The sequence below is a fragment of the Canis aureus genome, chromosome 27 (genome assembly GCF_053574225.1).
Source record: "Canis aureus isolate CA01 chromosome 27, VMU_Caureus_v.1.0, whole genome shotgun sequence".
Classification (NCBI taxonomy): Eukaryota; Metazoa; Chordata; class Mammalia; order Carnivora; family Canidae; genus Canis; species Canis aureus.
Window position 1 is genome coordinate 24609995 of NC_135637.1, and position 18178 is coordinate 24628172.

Here is an 18178-nt window from a genome sequence, read left to right on the forward strand (position 1 = left end):
GCCTGCCGCCGAGGAGGCCTGGTCAAGTGCAAATTCCCTCCCCCGGGGTCCAAGGCAACGTCTTTTCACCCAAGGCCCTCTGCCTCCCCGGACTGCCCAGGCCTAGGCCTCCCTGCTGCCCGACCCCGGACCTTGCAGATGTGACAAATACGGAAAGCATTAGGCTCGCTGGCGATCGTCGGCGCGGCCGTGTTTATGTTTGCAATAAAAGCAAGCAGGTGCTGGCAATTTAACTAATCAGGTACCATCCTGGCCCCAGACGCTGGCCTCCCATTGCTCCTTGCTGTGGGCTAATCTCCACTTGGCCTTCCCTGAGCTGCAATTAGCTGGGTCCCCCGGCCCCTGCACACAGCTCCGATTCCCGCCGTGGGATGGACGAATGGACAAATGGACAGACCCCTGGTGATCCGAGACCAGTCGCGTGGGGCTGAGACCTCCAACCAAGAGGGTTTCTGAGAACCCATCTGCTAAAGAGGTGAGATCTGTCTGGGGGTTTCAGCAGGGAAAGGAGTAACTTTGAGAGGTCATACGGTCCCCAGACCCTCAGAAAAACCCCAGCCTGGGTTCAGCTGTGTCCCCAAAATTCAACTGGATCAACTGGCCTCTGGAATCAGACTGATCTCTAAACCCACAGAGCCTAGCACAGTGCCAGGCACACAGCCTAGGGACAGAAGTTCATGAGTCCTGCTTGTCTGACACCAAACACTCCCTGCATGACCCCAGACAGTGCCCATCGGCCAGTCTGGGCCTCAGTTTGCTTGGCTGTCAAATGGACAGTCTAATAGACTAGAACAGGATTCCTTAACCTGGGCACCACTGACATTTGGGGCTGGATGACTCTTTGTAGTAGGGCCTGCCCTGTACATTATAGAATGTCCAGTAGCATCCCAGACCTCTATCCACTAGGGGCCAGTAGCTGCCCCCTCCAGTTATAACAACCAAAAGTGTCTGCAGACATCACCACATGTCCCCTGGGAGGGCGACATCCCATCCACCCCCAGTTGCCACCCCCAGTTGAGCCCACTGGCATAGAACAGGGTCTTTCCTTCCTGCTACCTGCACATCAGAATACCCCAGGGAAAGGTCTTGGAAAAAGAAGCCATGCCCTGCTCCCATCTTCCAAGGGATGCCACTGGGGTGGGTCCGGGCCATCAGGCCTGTATTTTTTCAAAAAGCTCCCCAGGTGATTCCAGTGATGGGGTAGTCTTGAAACCCACCTTGGGCAGAAAGATCACCAGGACACTCCCAGGTCTCTGGGCAGAGACCTCCTGGCACAATGTTAGCGACGCCTCCTGCAGCCCCGTGTCCGCCCATATTCCTGTCTGTCATGCAGGACCGCCCAGAGCCACCCCCATCCCATCCCACCCCACGTGCGGTCCTTTCATGTTTCCTTGCAGACATTATTTAACCAATTCTGAGTTGACCAGAATCCAATAAAATGCGGCCCCTACAACACTTTCACAGCTAATTGGTTTGACTGGTACATTGTAAATGTGTGAAGTGACTTTACTGAGAGACAGCAGGGCCCTCGTTAACCTTTCCGTGGGACTTAGCTGGTTTATGTGCCTCTCCCAAGGCCTGTCCCGCCCCTGGGGGTGCTGCGGCTTGCCCAGAAAGGGGACCCCGGCCCCCAGAGCTCCTGGCTGGAGTGCCGCCCTGGGCTCCACCCCATCCTCCTGAGATGACCTCCCAGGCCTTCCTTCCTCTATCCTTCCTCACCCTCCCTACATTCCCACCTCCCTCCCCCACCTCCCCTTCTTGTTGCCTCACTCCTCCCTGCTTCCCCACATCCCCACACTCCAACTGTGCAGTCACCCCAGCATCCTTCCAGCCCTCAGAGCTCAGCTCAAACACCACTTCTTGGTGAAGCTGTCCCTGCCACCAAGCAGGCTTCTTCAGAGGACTGGATTGGTCACCATCCGTCATTTGGGGAGTTGATCTGGGTAATCATCTGTCACCCTGAACTCGAATGGGGGCCCCTGGAGGGCAGGCCCAGGTGTGCCTGGTCAGCCAGCCTTGGGGGAAGGTCACCGTGCCCGGCCAGGAGCTGGGCCACCGGAACGGAGAGTCAGGGAGGCCAGGCCTCTGTGCTCAGGGACTCCCACCACATGCAGGGGTGGAGGGCCCACAGTTTGGGGCTGGGGGACGCTCAGGGAGCACTCACCCATATGCCAGGCCCCAACCTGGCTACTTCCTGCCAACGTGCAGAAATAAGCACCCTATCTCCAGTGGCAGCCACTCTGCAGCTCACGGGCCGCCCCGCTGGGGGAAGCCCTACGACCGGCGTGCGGTGCCAGCTGCTGTGGGCTTGCCTCCCCCCAGGGACCTGGAAGATGGTTTGCAGAGTGAACTATATAGGCCATTGTCCCTTTTTCAATTAATCTTTTATTTGCTGTAAAAGGAACACAAGCGCATAGGCTTTACAAAATCCAATGGTACTAAAATGCTTCATAGCCAAAGCGACAACTCCCTGCCCCACACCTGCTTCTTCCCGGCGCCGCTCCACAGGGACAGCTTACCTGCGACATGATTAGCTGACTCTTAACTGTATTGCTGAATACTGCGTATGTTACATGTTTTACTATTTTAATCTTAACCACATACAGACAGTACTGTATACACATTTTTTTTTTCTTTTGAAGGGCAAGCTTTAAAATCCAGTAGATATGTTTGATGCTGTGAGGTCCTGGGCCGGTTCTTGACCTGTCTGAGCATCAGTTTTCCCTGCAAAATAAAGATAAGAACACCTATTTGGCTGGGTCGCTGGGGTTTGAAATGGGCTGATCTCATAAACCTGGGGCCCCTAGAGTAGGTGATAAACCGCAGCCTGCCCAGGCCCAGCTCAGAGGGCCCCTCCTCCAGGAAGATGTCCATGATTCAGCCCTCAGCCCTCCTGCTCCACCCAATCTTAAGTATCCTCCAGCTGGGACACTCTTGCACTCTTGTCAGGTGCAAGTCCTCCCAACGGGCCTGGTTTCTCCCCGAGCATCGTGAGTCCTTAAGTACAGAGGTCTCCACTCTTCCCTGCAACAGAGCGAGCACAGGGGGGCAGCTGGTGTATGTCAGCTGAGGCAAGTCCCATGTGGGACCCACGCAGGGCCAAATGCCTCTTCTGACACAGCTGGACAGAACTCTGGGCACTTCTTGCTTCCCTCTTCCAGCCAACCAAGGGTCTATTGAACACCTACTATGTGCCAGGCTCCGTCCTAGGGACAGAGGACAAAGCAGTTATATATTTACTCATTCCTCTGGACACAAACATGTGTGAGGCACCTACTCTGTGCCAGGCAGCATGGTTGCCGTGGTTGCAACGTAGACAGGAGTTCTGGTCCTCTCCGAGATGCTTCAATCACATTTTAGAGAGAAGGCTGTAGGCCAGGCACAGACTGGGAGCCCAAGATAGAACTGCTGAAGTGAGTCCTTACTCCTGCCTGATGCATTTTTTTAATTTATTTTTTTATTTTTAAAAATATTTTATTTATTTATTCATGAGACATATACACGCACACAGAGAGAGAGAGAGAGGCAGAGACACAGGCAGAGGGAGAAGCAGGCTCCATGCAAAGAGCCGGATGTGAGACTCGATCCCGGGTCTCCAGGATCACGCCCTGGGCTGAAGGCAGTTCTAAACCTCTGAGCCACCAGGGCTGCCCCAATTTCTTTTTTAAAAGATTTTATTTATTTATTCATGAAAGACAGAGGAGAGAGGGGCAGAGACAGAGGGAAAAGCAGGCTCCATGCAGAGAGCCCGATGCAGGACTCGATTCTGGGACTCCAGGACTCCCTGGACTGAAGGCAGATGCTCAACCACTGAGCCACCCAAGGGTCCCCTGCCTGATGCAAATCATACTCAGAGGGCCTGCAAGCTGTCATGAGCTTTTCATGAGTGCCAACTGATGCACTCCACCGTGCTGAGCCCTGGACTTGCCTGAGGTCAGGCCATCCTCAAGACAGCCACCTGAGATCGGTGCCAGCCTCTGCGTTCTTCAGGGAGGCAACTGAGGGTCAGACAACCCAGGTAGAAATGAGACTCAGGGTCTAGTCCCTCTGAGTCTAGGCTACTCACTGCACATCAGCTTTAATTGATTTATTTCTTTTCTTTCTGGATTGAGAAGTTGCTTTCAGTTTCCTGGTGGCCCAGAGGAGTGACCTTCTTGGGTATTTGAGCAGACCCTCAGGTAAAGAGATGTTTCGGGTGTCCCCAGAAAAGAGGGTCAGAGAATATGCCAAGGCAGCACCTACATCTTCCCACAATTCCAGGGATGGTCTTGGGAAAGGAGAAGCCAGTGCCAAATGGAACAGACTGGTCTGGAGGCACCTGGGTGGCACAGCGGTTGAGCATCTGCCTTCGGCTCAGGGCATGATCCCAGAGTTCTGGGATCGAGTCCTGAATCGAGCTTCCCTTAGGGAACCCGCTTCTCCCTCTATGTCTCTGCCTCTCTCCCTGTGTCTCTCAGAATAAATAAATAAAATATTAAAAAAAAAATAGAGGGAACAGACTGGTCTGTTTGGAAGTGAGCATCCCGTCATGGGAGGAATCCAAGCACTTGCCAAGGATGCCACAGTAGAATTCCAGCATTCCAACAGAAACAACCACAGTTCTTAATTACAGTAAATTCTATTTTTTTTTATTTTATTTTATTTATTCATGAGAGACACAGACTGAGAGAGAGAGAGGCAGAGACACAGGCAGAGGGAGAAGCAGGCTCCATGCAGGGAGCCTGATGTGGGACTCGATCCCGGGACTCCAGGATCACGCCCTGGGTCAAAGGCAGGCGCCAAACCGCTGAGCCACCCAGGGATCCCAAATTCTATTGATTATATAATAACATGCAGCTATGAAGGTTTCTTACCTGCCCTTTATAAACAGGGAAACTGAGGCTCAGAGAGGCTAAGTGACTTAGCAAGTAGCCAAGTCCCCAGCTGCCTTGTCTGTGTAGCTCAGAAACTGCGCTCTAAACGTTCTCCTTGACGCAATCCGTGAAGTCTCCTCCGGCCCTGAATGTTTGTGATTATCTGCTCACTGTGGGCCCCGGAAGGGAGACTGAGGTTCAAAGGGAGTTGAAGGGAGGGCATCTGAGAGGTGCACGTGTGGACCACCGAGCCCTCGCACAGCCCCGGCGGGGCCGGACACTGCAGAACCCCGAGGGGGCACAGACCACAGAAAAGACCAGTTGGCCTCAGGCTCCGACGGTCCTCCCTGCCCCAAGTGGGGTTCCGGGGCGGGGTGCACTGACGGCCTCCCCCCACCCACCCCCAGAGGCCTCTGGGGGCACTGGTCTCCCTGTTCAGCTCGCCTAACGTTTTCTATTTAAATGCAAATTTTGACTTTTCGCTTGGCAGCTAGCAAAAGTTTTCTGCACTGGAATGAGGGTCACGATAATAATTTATCCACAGGCCTTTTTCTAACAATTATTATTTGTTCAAGGGAGAGAGCGGAGGCCCCAGCGGCTGGGAGAAGGGGCTCAGGGCCTGCACGGAGTGGCCTGCAGGTGTTGGGAGCAGAGGCCACGCCTGGGCCTTATCCCCAGGGCAAGGGGGCAAGGTGGAAGTAGAGGCTGCCCGCCCTGGGGGCCCCAGCTCTGGGAGGCATGCGCAAAGGGGATTGGTATTTACTCAGCCCCGAGCCCTGCGCTGAAGCCTGAATAGGCCCGAAGACTGGTTTAATCACAGAGGTTGGTCTCAGGGAGCTCCCAGTCTGAAGACGGGGACAGAGAAGAAATAGACCAGTGTCATACAGCATGCCACATGCCCAGCGCAGAGGCAGGGGTCCAGACAAGGCTCCTGACACGGCCGGAAAGTCTGAGAAGGCTTCCTGGAGGAGGTGACTGTCGTCACATCTTAAAAATGATGAAGAGTCAGCCAGGCCGCTGTCATGTTCTTCTGGTGATAAAGTCTGTCAATAAAATAAATGGACATTTTCAGATTTAGGAATTTATGCTGTAGAATGTCCCCCCTAGATGCAGATAGATGTATTAGGTTATTCAATGAAGTCTTTAAGCAATGAGGGAAAACCACGGGGAACACTCTAGAGAGCCACTGGTAGGAGATTAGATGAAGGAATGGTGGGATAGCCACACCGAGGAATACGATGCAGCCGTATAAACTGAACACGTGAAAAAGATGGGTTGTGTATGGTGGAGGTGGAATTCGTGTGAAAAGCAGCACATGGATAATTTTTTGAAGTATTTGCTTACATTTGCAGAAAGCTTCTGCAAAAGGACATATGCAGCCCCGGGCATTTTTCCACACAGCCCTGAGCACCCCCACTGCCCCTCTCTGCGTCCCTTTGCCCTCATCTGTAGATGGGGAGCACTGTGCCTTCTTGGCTGATGTCCCCAGGTTGTTGTGACCTGCAAAGGACCGATGGCAGGGAAAAGGCTTTATATACTGTAAAGTGCGATGACCCGGAGTCGTCAGCCTCCTCCCCCCTGTGGGCTCCTTCCTCCATCAGTGTTCTCAGAACAGGAGCCATGTGGAGGAACGAGTGTCACAGCCACCCTGGGTCGGCGGCTTATGCCCAGCCCTCAATTGGACACCTCCTGCAGCTTCAGGAGGATGCCCCTCTGGGTATTCCAGGTAAGCCCCCACCTGATCCGTCCCAGTTCCCAAGAAAGCAGGTGGACAATGGGGAGAGGGTCCTGCGAAAGAGTGACAAGGGAGCAGAGAATGAGAGGGAAGAAGGGACAACCAGGAGAGGGGCTGATGCTGGGGATTACTGTGTGGGCACCTGGGGCTCTGTCCTGCTGGGGAAACAGCACCTGGGGCTCCGTCCTGTGCTGAAATACAGCTCAGGACTATCCCTCCAAAGGGTGGGAGGCTGAGACACTTATCCACGATGCACTTATTGATGGCATCCCACGGTGCCAGGCAGAGGAGGGAGCGATGTCGGGGCTCAGGTGAGGTGTTGCTGTAGTGCCTGGAGCTGTCCTGCAACTAGATGGGGGTAGGGTCATGTGATGTGAGGCAGAGAAGGCACCTGCTTCCCGGGGCAGTCCCTCTTCCTCTTACACCTTCCCTTTCATTCCCCGTGGCACCCCCAACCCATTTTCCAAGCTCCCGGCACTCAATTGTAGGGCAGGAGACAACCGGGAGAAATCACCCCAGCAAAGGAAAAGCCCAAACCAATGCCAGAAGGAACTATTCTCAGCGTAGAAAGGCAATGAGCTAAAAGGTGCTCCCCACCCCTGCCGTCTCCCGCAGTCCCCCACTGTCCCCTGCAGTGGAGATGGCGGCTAGAAGCAAGTCCTTCGGTATGGGCTCTGGCGCTTCAAACCCAGCCTCTGTGGCGGCCCATTCCTGTGTGTCTCCTTGCGCCTTCCCCTCCTCTGCACACACACACAATGGACACCTGTTCTCAAAGCCCCCTCAGGCCACGTCCACACTCCTATGAAATGCCACCCCTTCTCCTACTCCTGCCTCTTACCGTCCATGTTATTAAAACAAGCAGCCACACCAGCCATCCAGTTCATGCTCCTGCCTCTAGACTCCTAGGATCCATGACTGCTGCTCTTCAAACACCAGGAGGACCTACGGCGGCCCCTGTGCCTAAGCCCCAGCCCTGTCTCTCCCCCATATCCCCTTCTCCTCTCTTTATTTGCCATGTCAGCCTCCTTTCTGTCCTTGAAATAAGCCTCCACATCTCCCACCTCAGGACCTTTGTGCTAGCTGTACCCGCCTCCTAGAATCCTCCTCCTGCAGCTTCCTCACCACTACAATTGTTCTCATCCTTTGGGTCTCTGATGACATGTCACCTGATCACACTGACCTGCTGTATCAGTTAGCTACCGCTGCGTAACAAAGCATCTCAAAACTTCATGGCCCAAGGCATAGGCATTTGTCTAGCTCAGAAGCCCACAGTTCTACTGACTTCTGCATGTGAGGCCCACTGGCAGAGCAGCTGGGTGCTGGCTGGTCCAGCTTGGCCTTGACTGTGATGTTCATCCCTGTTCCACGTGTCTCTTGTCCTCCAGCAGGCAAGCCTGGGCTTATATTCCCAAGGTGGTAGCAGAAGTCTGCAAGGTCTCTTGAGACTCGGGGCAGGAGCTGGCCCTGCATCACCTACATCACATCCTATTGTCCAAAGTCGGTCACAGATCCAAGAAGTGGAAGGGAAATAGTGTCTACCTCTTGACGGGGTGAGCTGGGAAGGCCCATTGTAAGGGGCCGTGGCGACAGGGAGGTGTGAAAGGCTGGGCACATTTGTGCAATCCATCCACTTCACCTTCCCTGACCACTCAATCTAGAAAAAAAACACCCCAAGGAATGTGTCTCCGCCCATTTGGTTTCCCTTGCTGCATTCATCCCAGTGTGTTATTATCTTGTTTACTTAGTTGACTCATTCTTGTCTGGGGCCCCCATGTAAGGTCTCAAGGCCCAAGACCCAGAGACAAGCACAGTGCCTGACACATAGTAGAGAACACTGCCTGACCCCATTTCTACCCCAGAAGGAACAAAACAAGCCAGAGCCGTGGCAACTGGGCCTGGGCAGGGAGGGCGGGTGCTCTGGTACCCCGTAGGTATGGGGCTCAGCCTATCCCGGACCACTCTGCCCAGCCTCAAAGGCCCCTGACCCCCAGCCCCCAGCCTAAGAACGTAGCAGATCCTCCTCCTCCCCATCCCAATCCTGATCCCGGGGGCCCGCTCTGAGGAGCCAGGGTCTTGCTTCACAATTGCGTCTGAATGCAAATAGCTCCGCCAGTGAGAATATATTAAAATCCGCGGTGTCAGCGATCACAGTGGAGGAGGGGGAGGGGAGGGGGGCCTTGTGGAACCTGAAATACAGACGCCTGTCCCGATTATTGCTGCCTCCCAAGGAGGCCGGAGGGTGCGCACCTCATTGTATCTGGGGAGGGTTCCCCTGCTTGGCTCCCCGAGGTTGTGCACCACTGTGGCCAAACTCTGTGGTGGGTGGGCGAGGCCCCAGGATACGGCAGAGAGTCTAAGAGTGTAGGGGTGCTGTCTGTCTTTCAGGGAGGATCACCTGCCATGGGGCAGTTTGAGGAGCAGTGAATAAAAGGGGGCTGGACAATGGAGCCCCGTGGGCCACGGTGTAGAGGATGCTCACTTCCCAACTCATTCAAGTCGCTCATTCCTTCATCGCTCACCATTCCCTAGGCACACACTCAGACCCGCTAAGTCCTTTCCTTAGAACCTATCTGAGGCTCTTTCAAGTGCCTCAGACCTGCAAAGCCTGGCCTCACCAGTGCCCCCACCTGTCCCCTGACAGTGCAGCATGTCACTGAGGCCTTCATTGCCCTTGCCAGCTCCCAGAAGTCCTCCCTGACGGCCCCCCTACAAGGACACCACCCATGACCCCTTACCCTGCCCCCTATTCCTTCATAGTTCCTGGCATCACTTATATTAATTCACTTTTTCCCACCTCAGTCTCCCCATTAAAAATGTCAGCTCCGTGCCCATCTTTTTCGTGGCTGGGTCCCCAACATTTGCACATTACCTGGCAGGTGACAATAAATGTTTATTGAGTGGCCAAATGCATGATCAGGATGAGAGGCAGGTGTCACAGGTCATCGCCACCCAGCACGTGCTGATTTCAGCATGAAGGGGGACTATGATAACCCCACGATTCTGAGTCAGGAGGGCAGTAGAGACAAGCCTTAGGATAAGGCCCAGGGAGCATCCCTCTACAGGCCCAGAGGCCGTGTGCGACTCCCTTTATGCACCTGAGGACATCACCTGAGCCAGGGGGAGTAGCCAGCTCCTACTCTCAGGAGCTCTCAGGCCAGCGTGGGAGGCACTCAGTGACTAATCGAACAAGTACATGATGCCATAGAAAGTGGGAACGTGTGGTGAGGAGAAAAATAAAGCTGAGGGAGGGGTCGGGTCGAGCTGAGGTCGAAGGACAGGGAAGGTCAGGGAAGGCCTCTCGGAGGAAGTGGTGCTATGGCAGGAAGCTGGGTGGAGAGGAGTAGCCCTGTGAGTTCCTGGGCTGGGGGAAGAGGGCCTCATGAAGGGAGCCCTTGGGGAGTTCTGAGCAGACCTGGGGAGATCCTACAAATGGGTTCATGGCTTCCCCCTGCTAAGAGGGGCCACGGGAGAAGCAGGGAGCCCAGAGAAAGGGCCACTGCAGGTGCCACGTGGGAGGGTGACAGAGGCTCGGGATGCTCTGACGGTAGAGTTGTCAGGACGACTCCAGGACTGGGTGTGAGGTGGAGGGAAGAAGAGGATTCTAGAATGGCCCATGGGTGTGCCTTGGTGCTAGAGGCAAAATGAAGCTACCTGGGTGTGGCGGGTGGAAGACAAACAGGCTTGGCAAGTAAGCCCGGCAGGCAGGTACAGGTCCCCCCCAAACCGTACGGTGCACCCCCACCTCACCACAACGACCGCACCAGGTTGTCATCTGGCTTCTGCTAACGGCCCCGCCATGCCGGGGAGCTCACCACCCAGCCAGGCAGTGGGTCTCGTTGTCACAAACACAGCTCTTCTCTGCTTTCCTGAGCCCTCCCTCCACCCCGTTCCAGCACAGAACCCCTCTTGGAATTCTGGAATCCATGAAAGGAAACAAGGAAAGGAAGAGCAGGAGGGAGGGAAGGGGGGAGGGAAAGGTGGGCCAGGGACCTGGGCTCGTAGAAGCTCCCTTTTTCCCTCTGTCTTAGTCTGCTCACGCTGCCATCTCAGAACACCATGGACTGGGGGTTTAAACAGCAGCCTTTTCCCTTCCCACAATTCTGGAGTCTGGAAGTCGGGGAGCAGGTGCCAGCGGGGTCCGGCTCTGGTGAGAGCCCCCTTCCTGCTCCTGCACGTGGCAGCCTTCTCGCGGCGTCCTCACGTGGCAGGGGGTAGAGGGGTCCCTGGTGTCTCTTCTGGAAAGGCACTAATCCCATCAGACCATAGCCCTGCCTTCATGACCCTAATGACCTCCCCAAAGCCCCCAATCCCATCACATTGGAGGTCAGGGCTTCAATACTCAGCCTGTGACATCCTCCGAGGGCCACTCCACTACAGTGATGCCACTGTCTCCACGTGACAGTCCACGAGCCTGAGGCTCAGAGAGACGAATGGATGTGCCCCAACCCCCACCCCCGGAGGCAGTGAGTGGCAGAGGAGAGACTGGAGGCCCTGTTGGGGCCCCACCTTCAGCACAGACATGATCCCACACTGCCTCTGAACAGAACCGACCCCAGGCGGTGGGGGACAGGGGTGTCACTTTGTCCAGCCTCCGACATCCCGGCACACACCAGGAGCGGGAGTGTGACACCCAGGACAGGCTCCTTGCTGAGATGCCAAAACACGAGTATGAAAATGGGCCCGTATGGCGCCGAGGCCCCTCCACCTTGGGGGTACCTAGAGAAAATGATTTGGGGCACACAGTCTCCCCGGAGCCAGTGGAACTCATGCCGATGTTTCGAACACCTGACCCCTAACAGGAGCAAAACCCCCGGTTTGCTGATACACAGCAGGTGCTGCGTTAATGTGTGCGCGCGTGCATGAATTAGGGGTTAAGTCATGACCTGTGTCTGTCCCCTTTCCTGGTAAGGAGACGAGATCATCAAGCCTTTTGGTAATAATAATAATAATAATCAATCAATCAATCAATCAACCCCAGGGTTTCAATGGCAGGGCCGAGAGACCAGGTGGGTGCGCCAAGTTGAGCCGGGACGAGGCGGCCGCGCCAGCCCCACTGTGGGCCACTGATAAGAGGGCTCGGCTGGGGAATCCAGACGGCTTGTCTATCAGCCTCCTAAACACCATTCTTACAAGTTTTTTTTTTCCTCCCCCCTTTTCATTAATACGCAGAGTGAATAGAACATTGAATAAAAATCAGCCCTTTCTGCACAATTGTGGGATTGAAAGGTAACTGTCAACAGAAGAATTGGGTGACAAAGGGACCCGTTTCGCGCTTAGCAAATGATTTTCGGCTTGTCATTTCAATGGGCTGTGTTTTTCAGAGATTGTGGGGTGGGTTTTTCTTTTTCTCTTTTTTTTTCTTTTCTTTTCTTTCTTTCTTTCATTCTTTTTTTTTTTTTTTTTGAATAGCATTTATTACCACACTTTAAAAAAAAAATTTTTGCGTGTTGTCTTTGCAGCCGCCCTTCCTTCGCAGATGCTGTGTTTCCCTCCTCCTCCCGGGTCTCCTCGATGCAGCTTTCTCCAAAAATAAAATAAGATAAAATAAGACACACGAAGAGATCTGGAAAGCCGAGGAGGGGAAGAGAGGTTTTGTGAGGAGCAGATAGTTGCAAGGTAGGAAGCAGAGGGTGAGGGAGCTGGGCTGAGGCCCTGGCGGGTGGAGAGGGGGCCTTGAACTCTGACCCTTGGGCTTGGCCTGGCGGGATTAAGGATTCTGCGGTAGCCTGGGGGTGTGTCTACTTTGTCCCTTCGGGGAGTCAGCATCCTGTGGCCCCCTTGCTGGCTGGACCTTGCTGTTGTTGTACTCAGGGCAGCTTACTTACAGGAGCCCCAGGTCCGTAAAGAGGGTGTGTCCCATGGTCTGATGGCCATGCTGCAAAGTTCTGCTGTGACAACGCATCGCTCATAGACACCTTGAAGCCAGCTCTCCAAACAGGCAAGACGTATCACAGAAAGCATACACCTGTCAGGGTATCAAAATCATACCTTCCACACTTTCATAAAAAAGCATCGTTTTTAAAGAGCTTCTTTGCCTCCCTTTTCTCAGAAGAGCTTGTGACCAAGAGCAGGGATCCAGCTGTAGCTGAACAAACCTGTTTCAACCCACGAGCCTCAGCTTCTTTCATCTGTGAAATGGGCCGGTGATACAAAGCCACTGTCATTAAGCACGGAGCAGGGGATCACTAGCCATCAGTGGGACGCCGGTGAAAACTGCAATGAGACGGTGCCGCTCACCTACCAGAAGGGCTACAATTAAAAATAGTGACACAACCAATTGCTGATGAGGGCGAGGAGGAACTAGATCATTCATACAATGCCAGTGGGAATATAAAATGGGAAAAACAGGCTGGCAATTTCTTCAAAAAGTAAACACTCTACCGTACAACCCAGTAATCACACTCCTGGGCATTTGACTCGGAGAAATGAAGACTTATGTTCTCACAAAAACCTGTACGTGAATGTTCACAGCAGCTTTATTGGTAACAGCCCCAAACTGGAAACCGCCCAGATGTCCTTCCACAGGTGAGTGGATCCACACAGTGTGGCTCATCCATCCCACAGAATACTACACAGCAGGGGCAAGGAGCAAGCTATGGATCCGCACCACCTGGATGACTCTTTAGGGAACTGTGTGGAGTCAGAAGAGCAAGTTCCAGGAAGTTCCATACTGTATGATTCCATTTACATACGACTGTCCAAGTGATGAAATTAAAGAAGTGTAGATGAGTGGGGGAGGATGGGGGACAGGTGTCAAGGGTCAAGGAGAAACTGGGGCGAGCGGAAGTGGGTGAGGCTATGAAAGGCCAGTGGGAGGGTCCCTGTGCTGATGGAGATGCTCCTGATGTTGACCGTGTCCATGCCAGTTTCTGGGTCATTACATGTCGTATGTTAATATTGAATCTCGTCTCAGGGTCATCACTGGGGGAAAGTGGGGGAAGCTCTGTGGGATCTCTCTAAATTCTTTCATTCAACGACATACGAATCTGTAAGTATCTCCAAATAAAAAGCCTGATTAAAAAAATAAAAATTAAAACCACAGAGCCCATTTGACAAATAGAACGTTGTGCAGCCCGAGATGTGTGCCAGGTGGATTTGGGGGTGCTCTTGTTGAGCTGGGGTCATGGCCAGCAGCTTCTTCTCTGTCTCCCAGGGGCACCCACAGTTTGGAAACCCAGGGGTTGTAGGACCCCTCGGGGATCTCCTGTCCCGGAATCTGCAGATCCTGGGAGGTGTCACTGGGGGCCAAGCCAGCCTTGGGTTTCCAGACTTTATCTATGTGGGCTCCAAAAGGTGAGACCCTTTTTGTCCCTTGGCTGTTGTGCTGAGTCATCCCCTGGACCCTGTGAGGGTTCCAGGCAGGGAGGGGGTGGGCAAGACACACCAGGCCCAGGGCAGGGGCCGCAGCAAAGTCCGGGAGGGCTGGACTCTGTCTCCGCACCCCCTAGCAGCTGGACCACGCCCTGGCCACACCGCGGCCACGTACTGCGGTGTCTGTCTACCTGGGTGCCTACTGCCGTGCTCTGTCCCCCTACCACAGGCCCATAAAGTCAGACCCTTCCCACCCTAGTCCAGCCCCACTACTCAAGGGGGCTGTGCTGAGGCTGGCAGGGTGTGGGACCCCCCAGAACAGGGGCAGGAGGAGCAGCGCCCAACATGCTGGGACTGGGGCGCCGGTCTCCTCCATGGGACTCTGCTGTGGGCTCACTGCGCCGCTGAGTGTCCCATGGCCCTTCTCCTTCTTTGACCTGTGTCAGCAAGTGAGAAGGCACTCAGTCATGTCATCGGTACTCACTGAGCACTTCCGTGCGGGATGCTCTTCCAGATGCCAGAAGGACCCCAGCTCCCTCTCCAGGGGTGAGGTTGAATGTTAAACGAGGAAACACATAAAGGAGAATATTTTGCAGTAAAACAAGGTGACAGAGCAGGACTGGTGGGGTGCAGGGGAGGGCCTACTCTCTGAAAAGGGGAAGTTTGAGCAGGACACAGTCTTGTGAAGGTCTGAGGAAGGACGTTAGGGGTGGGGGAGTGCATGCACAAAGGGGGGGATGGCATGCACAAAGGCCCTGAGATGCAGACAAACTCAGTAGGTTTGTGGGGTAGAGACCAATGTCGGGATGGGGGTGCGGTGAGCGCAGCAATGCAGGACCTGAGGTCAGATGGGTCAAAGGGACCTAATGGGTCCTGAGAGGCGAGGGTTGCCAGGAGTGAGGAGTCCGGCTCTCCTTCTCAAGGCAGGGAGGAGGAACCACATGGGTTTGGGGGTGGTGGGCAGTGGCCAAGCTCTCAAACACTTCTAAAGGATCGCTGTCTGCAGTGGGAGGACTCCCAGGAGGGCACAGACAGGACAGGGCAAACATCCCTGCAACCTCCCTGGGGAGGCTGTAGGGCCCAGAGCATGTGAGGTATCATTCACGCACACAAGGCCTCCCCAGCCTCTAACAGCTCCCAGCCACCAGCCTCTTGTCCAGCCCTGCTGCTGCTGGCAGCCCGGACCTCCCAGGTGTCCCGAGGACAGTCACAACAGCAGCCAGGGATATCCCCAAGCGGTCACAGTCCAGGGATGCTGGTGCGGGGTGGAATCCTCCCGCCACCTCCCTGCGTTTCCCCAGCCTGCTCTGCACCATACAGACCGGCCCTGGTTCTCCAGCTGCCTCGCCCTCAACAGGGCCAGCCAGGGGGAGGGGCAGGTGGGAGACCGGAGGCCGAAGCAGGGGTGAAGGCCGCTGCACCTCCTGCGTGGCTCCCGTCAGGCAGCCCTGGCCCCGGGGAAGAGATCCTTGTATTACATTCCCTCTGTTGATATACTGGACGCCGGTGGCCTCCCTGGACACTTGAGCCCTACCACCCAGGCCTCAGGTCATTCGGAGAGCACCAGGTCAGCCTTTGCCCAAGCATCCCTCCTGGGGGGAAGGCCACCTGCCCAATCCAGGGTGTGTTCACCCCTCACAGCCCAGGACAGAGTTCTCCACCCCTCTCTCTGTGGCAGAGGCCTGCTGGGAGCTTCAACTCCATCCCACAGGCTACAAGAATCCCCAGAGGCCCAGACTCTTAACTGAGAGGGAAGAGCAAAGCACCCGCCCTCCTAGGCTATGGAATATGCCTCAGTTTCCCCATTTGCGAGAGGAAGTCAGAGCAGGTGATCTTCCAAGCTCTTCACTGAAATTCCAAGGATCTCTGATTCATCGGCAATATTAAAGTCTAGCATTGATTAAGCACCTAATGTATTCCCCACATGTTAAGTGCCCTCTGAAGGAGGCAGCTCATCAGTCCTCAGCACATCCTCACGAGGCAGGCACAGCTAGCATCCCCATTGCACAGATGAGAACACCAAGGCACAGAGAATTTGAGTCATTTGCCCAGGACGCCTGGCTGATACATGGCACAGCTGGAATTTGACTAATGTCTACTTGACCCTAAGCCTGTCCCCCTAACCACTCTCCTATGTGGCCTCTTGATTATAAGTAAAATCCATGGGTGAGAGCAGCCCAGGTGGCTCAGCGGTTTAGCACCGCCTTCAGCCCAGGGCCTGATCCTGGAGTCCCGGAATCAGATCCCACATCGGGCTCCCTGCATGGAGCCTGCTTCTCCCTCTGCCTGTGTCTCTGCCCTCTCTCTCTCTCTCTCTGTCTCTCATGAATAAATAAATAATCTTAAAAAAATAAAATCCAAAAACTTATTTTTGTCATAGATGGAAAGAAGATTTATTGAGGTCCTACTAGATGCCAAGCTGGTGCTGGATATTGAGCAGTGAGCAAAAAAGATAATAAATCTTTCTGCTTCCACCAAGTTTATATTCTGGTTGGAGGAGGCAGACAATGCATAAGTAAGTTATATGGCAGTCGGTGAAAGGTGCAATTGAGCAAAATAAAGCAGGGAAGGACACTGGGCAGCACTGGGGCTGGGGGTAGCAATTAAAAAGAAGGCGGTCAGAGGAAGCGGTGCTGAGAAAGTTGGCAGAATCAGACAGGAGGTGAGGAAGATGACCGGGCAGGTACCCAGACAAGGAAGAGTCTAGGCAGGAGGAGCAGCAAAAGCTGGCACCATGTCACTTCCCCTCCGAATGCCTCAGTTTCCCCATCTGTAACATGAAGATGGTCACTCAGGTTACACCGTCCACCCGGAGCTCATCTTTGATTCCTCCCTGGAGACAACCCCACCCAATGGTACCAAGTGTGAGTCTTTCCAAGCAGGCCTTCCAATGCACATGAGGCACTTCCTCCTCATCCTCAACCCCAGGCTGTGGGCTGCTGCCATGAGGTTCTGGGACACTACAGTGGAGGCTCTGCTGTAGATTGGGCCTCACTCTTCTCCTCTGTGTAATGGGCACCACACCACCACCCCACAGGTGTCTTTGCTGATCCATGGGGACAAAGAACATAAAGCATCTAATACTAGGCCTAGGACAAAAAACCTTTCATGAGGCCAAAGCCACATGAAGACAGAGGTGGGAATTAGAGCGACATGGCCACAGCTAGGAAACACCCAGAGCCACCAGAAGCTAGAAGAGGCAAGGAGGGATCCACCCCTAGAGCCCTCGGAGGGAGCACGTTCTGAGTGACACTTTGATTTTGGACTTCTGGCCTCCAGAACTGGGAGACAATCAATTTCTGTGTCTTAAGCCATCAGGTCCATGGTACTTTGTTACAGCAGCAACAAGAAACTAATCCAGTATTGCTTCTTTTAATACTCTTGCACCACATGGTTATGAATCACAGCTGCCCGCACATCCATCCTCCCCTCTAGATTGTGAATTTCTGGAATGCAAGCACCATGCTTTGGGGGCCTACAGAAGCATGGAATATCCCTTAGCTATTCTGCTTGAGGGAAACTAAGTCCCTGCTTAGAAGGATTAGGAACAAGGTTTTTATTTCTGATCCAAGACTGACGGAGCCTTGCCCCAGTGCCACTGGCAAGACTTGGACCCAGAGCCCTCGGAACCATCAAGCCTGTAGCAGCTCCTGCCAGGGATACATGCAGCCTCCAGAGAGCATGTCACTCTACCAGCCAGTAGTTCAGACCCTGCCTGAGTGAAAAGGCAGAGAGAGAGAACCTAAAAATCTCTATGGACTTGTTCATTTAGTCTAGTCCGTGAGGGAGGCTGCATTTTATTAGAACAAGAGAATCAAGTGCTGTGATTCAATGGGTCTTGGAAAGAATCGACTCAGGGCCCCACATGTATTGACTGCTGGGCTGGAATTACAGGACATGGAGAGGATTTACCTGTGGGTTCCTGGGGAAAATGGACTCCGTATGCCAGCAACTCCCCACCCCACTTCCCACACACACCATCTTCCCTGTAAAGGCTCTGATGTCCAAATTGAGTCCCCCTGCTGAGTAAGAGAAACCCCTAACTTGTTGCTTCCTGCCTCCTCCTGGCAAGCTTAAACTATGGCATTCAACATGATCCAAGTGGTCAATCATGATGACTGATGGTCAGACTCCAGACATGGTGGCCTTGGGAACAGTTCTGGGGCATCACTCATTGACCCCTAGGGCATCATTCATTATAAGAATGGTTATTGTCTGGCACATGCTTGATTACATTGGATGGATGGATGGATGGATGGATGGATGGATGGATGGGAAG

General features: G+C 54.0%; 1 long non-coding RNA gene across 1 annotated transcript in view; it reads right to left on the minus strand.

Moving 5' to 3' along the window:
* Window positions 1-2441: 2441 nt before the first annotated feature.
* LOC144299522 (uncharacterized) overlaps window positions 2442-18178 on the minus strand; it is a 62074-nt gene continuing 46337 nt past the window's right edge. The window contains exons 5-6 of the long non-coding RNA XR_013366229.1: window positions 4854-5896; window positions 2442-2724 (exon numbers count right to left, since the gene is read on the minus strand). This is a non-coding gene — a long non-coding RNA (uncharacterized LOC144299522). The remainder of the gene's footprint in view (window positions 2725-4853; window positions 5897-18178) is intronic.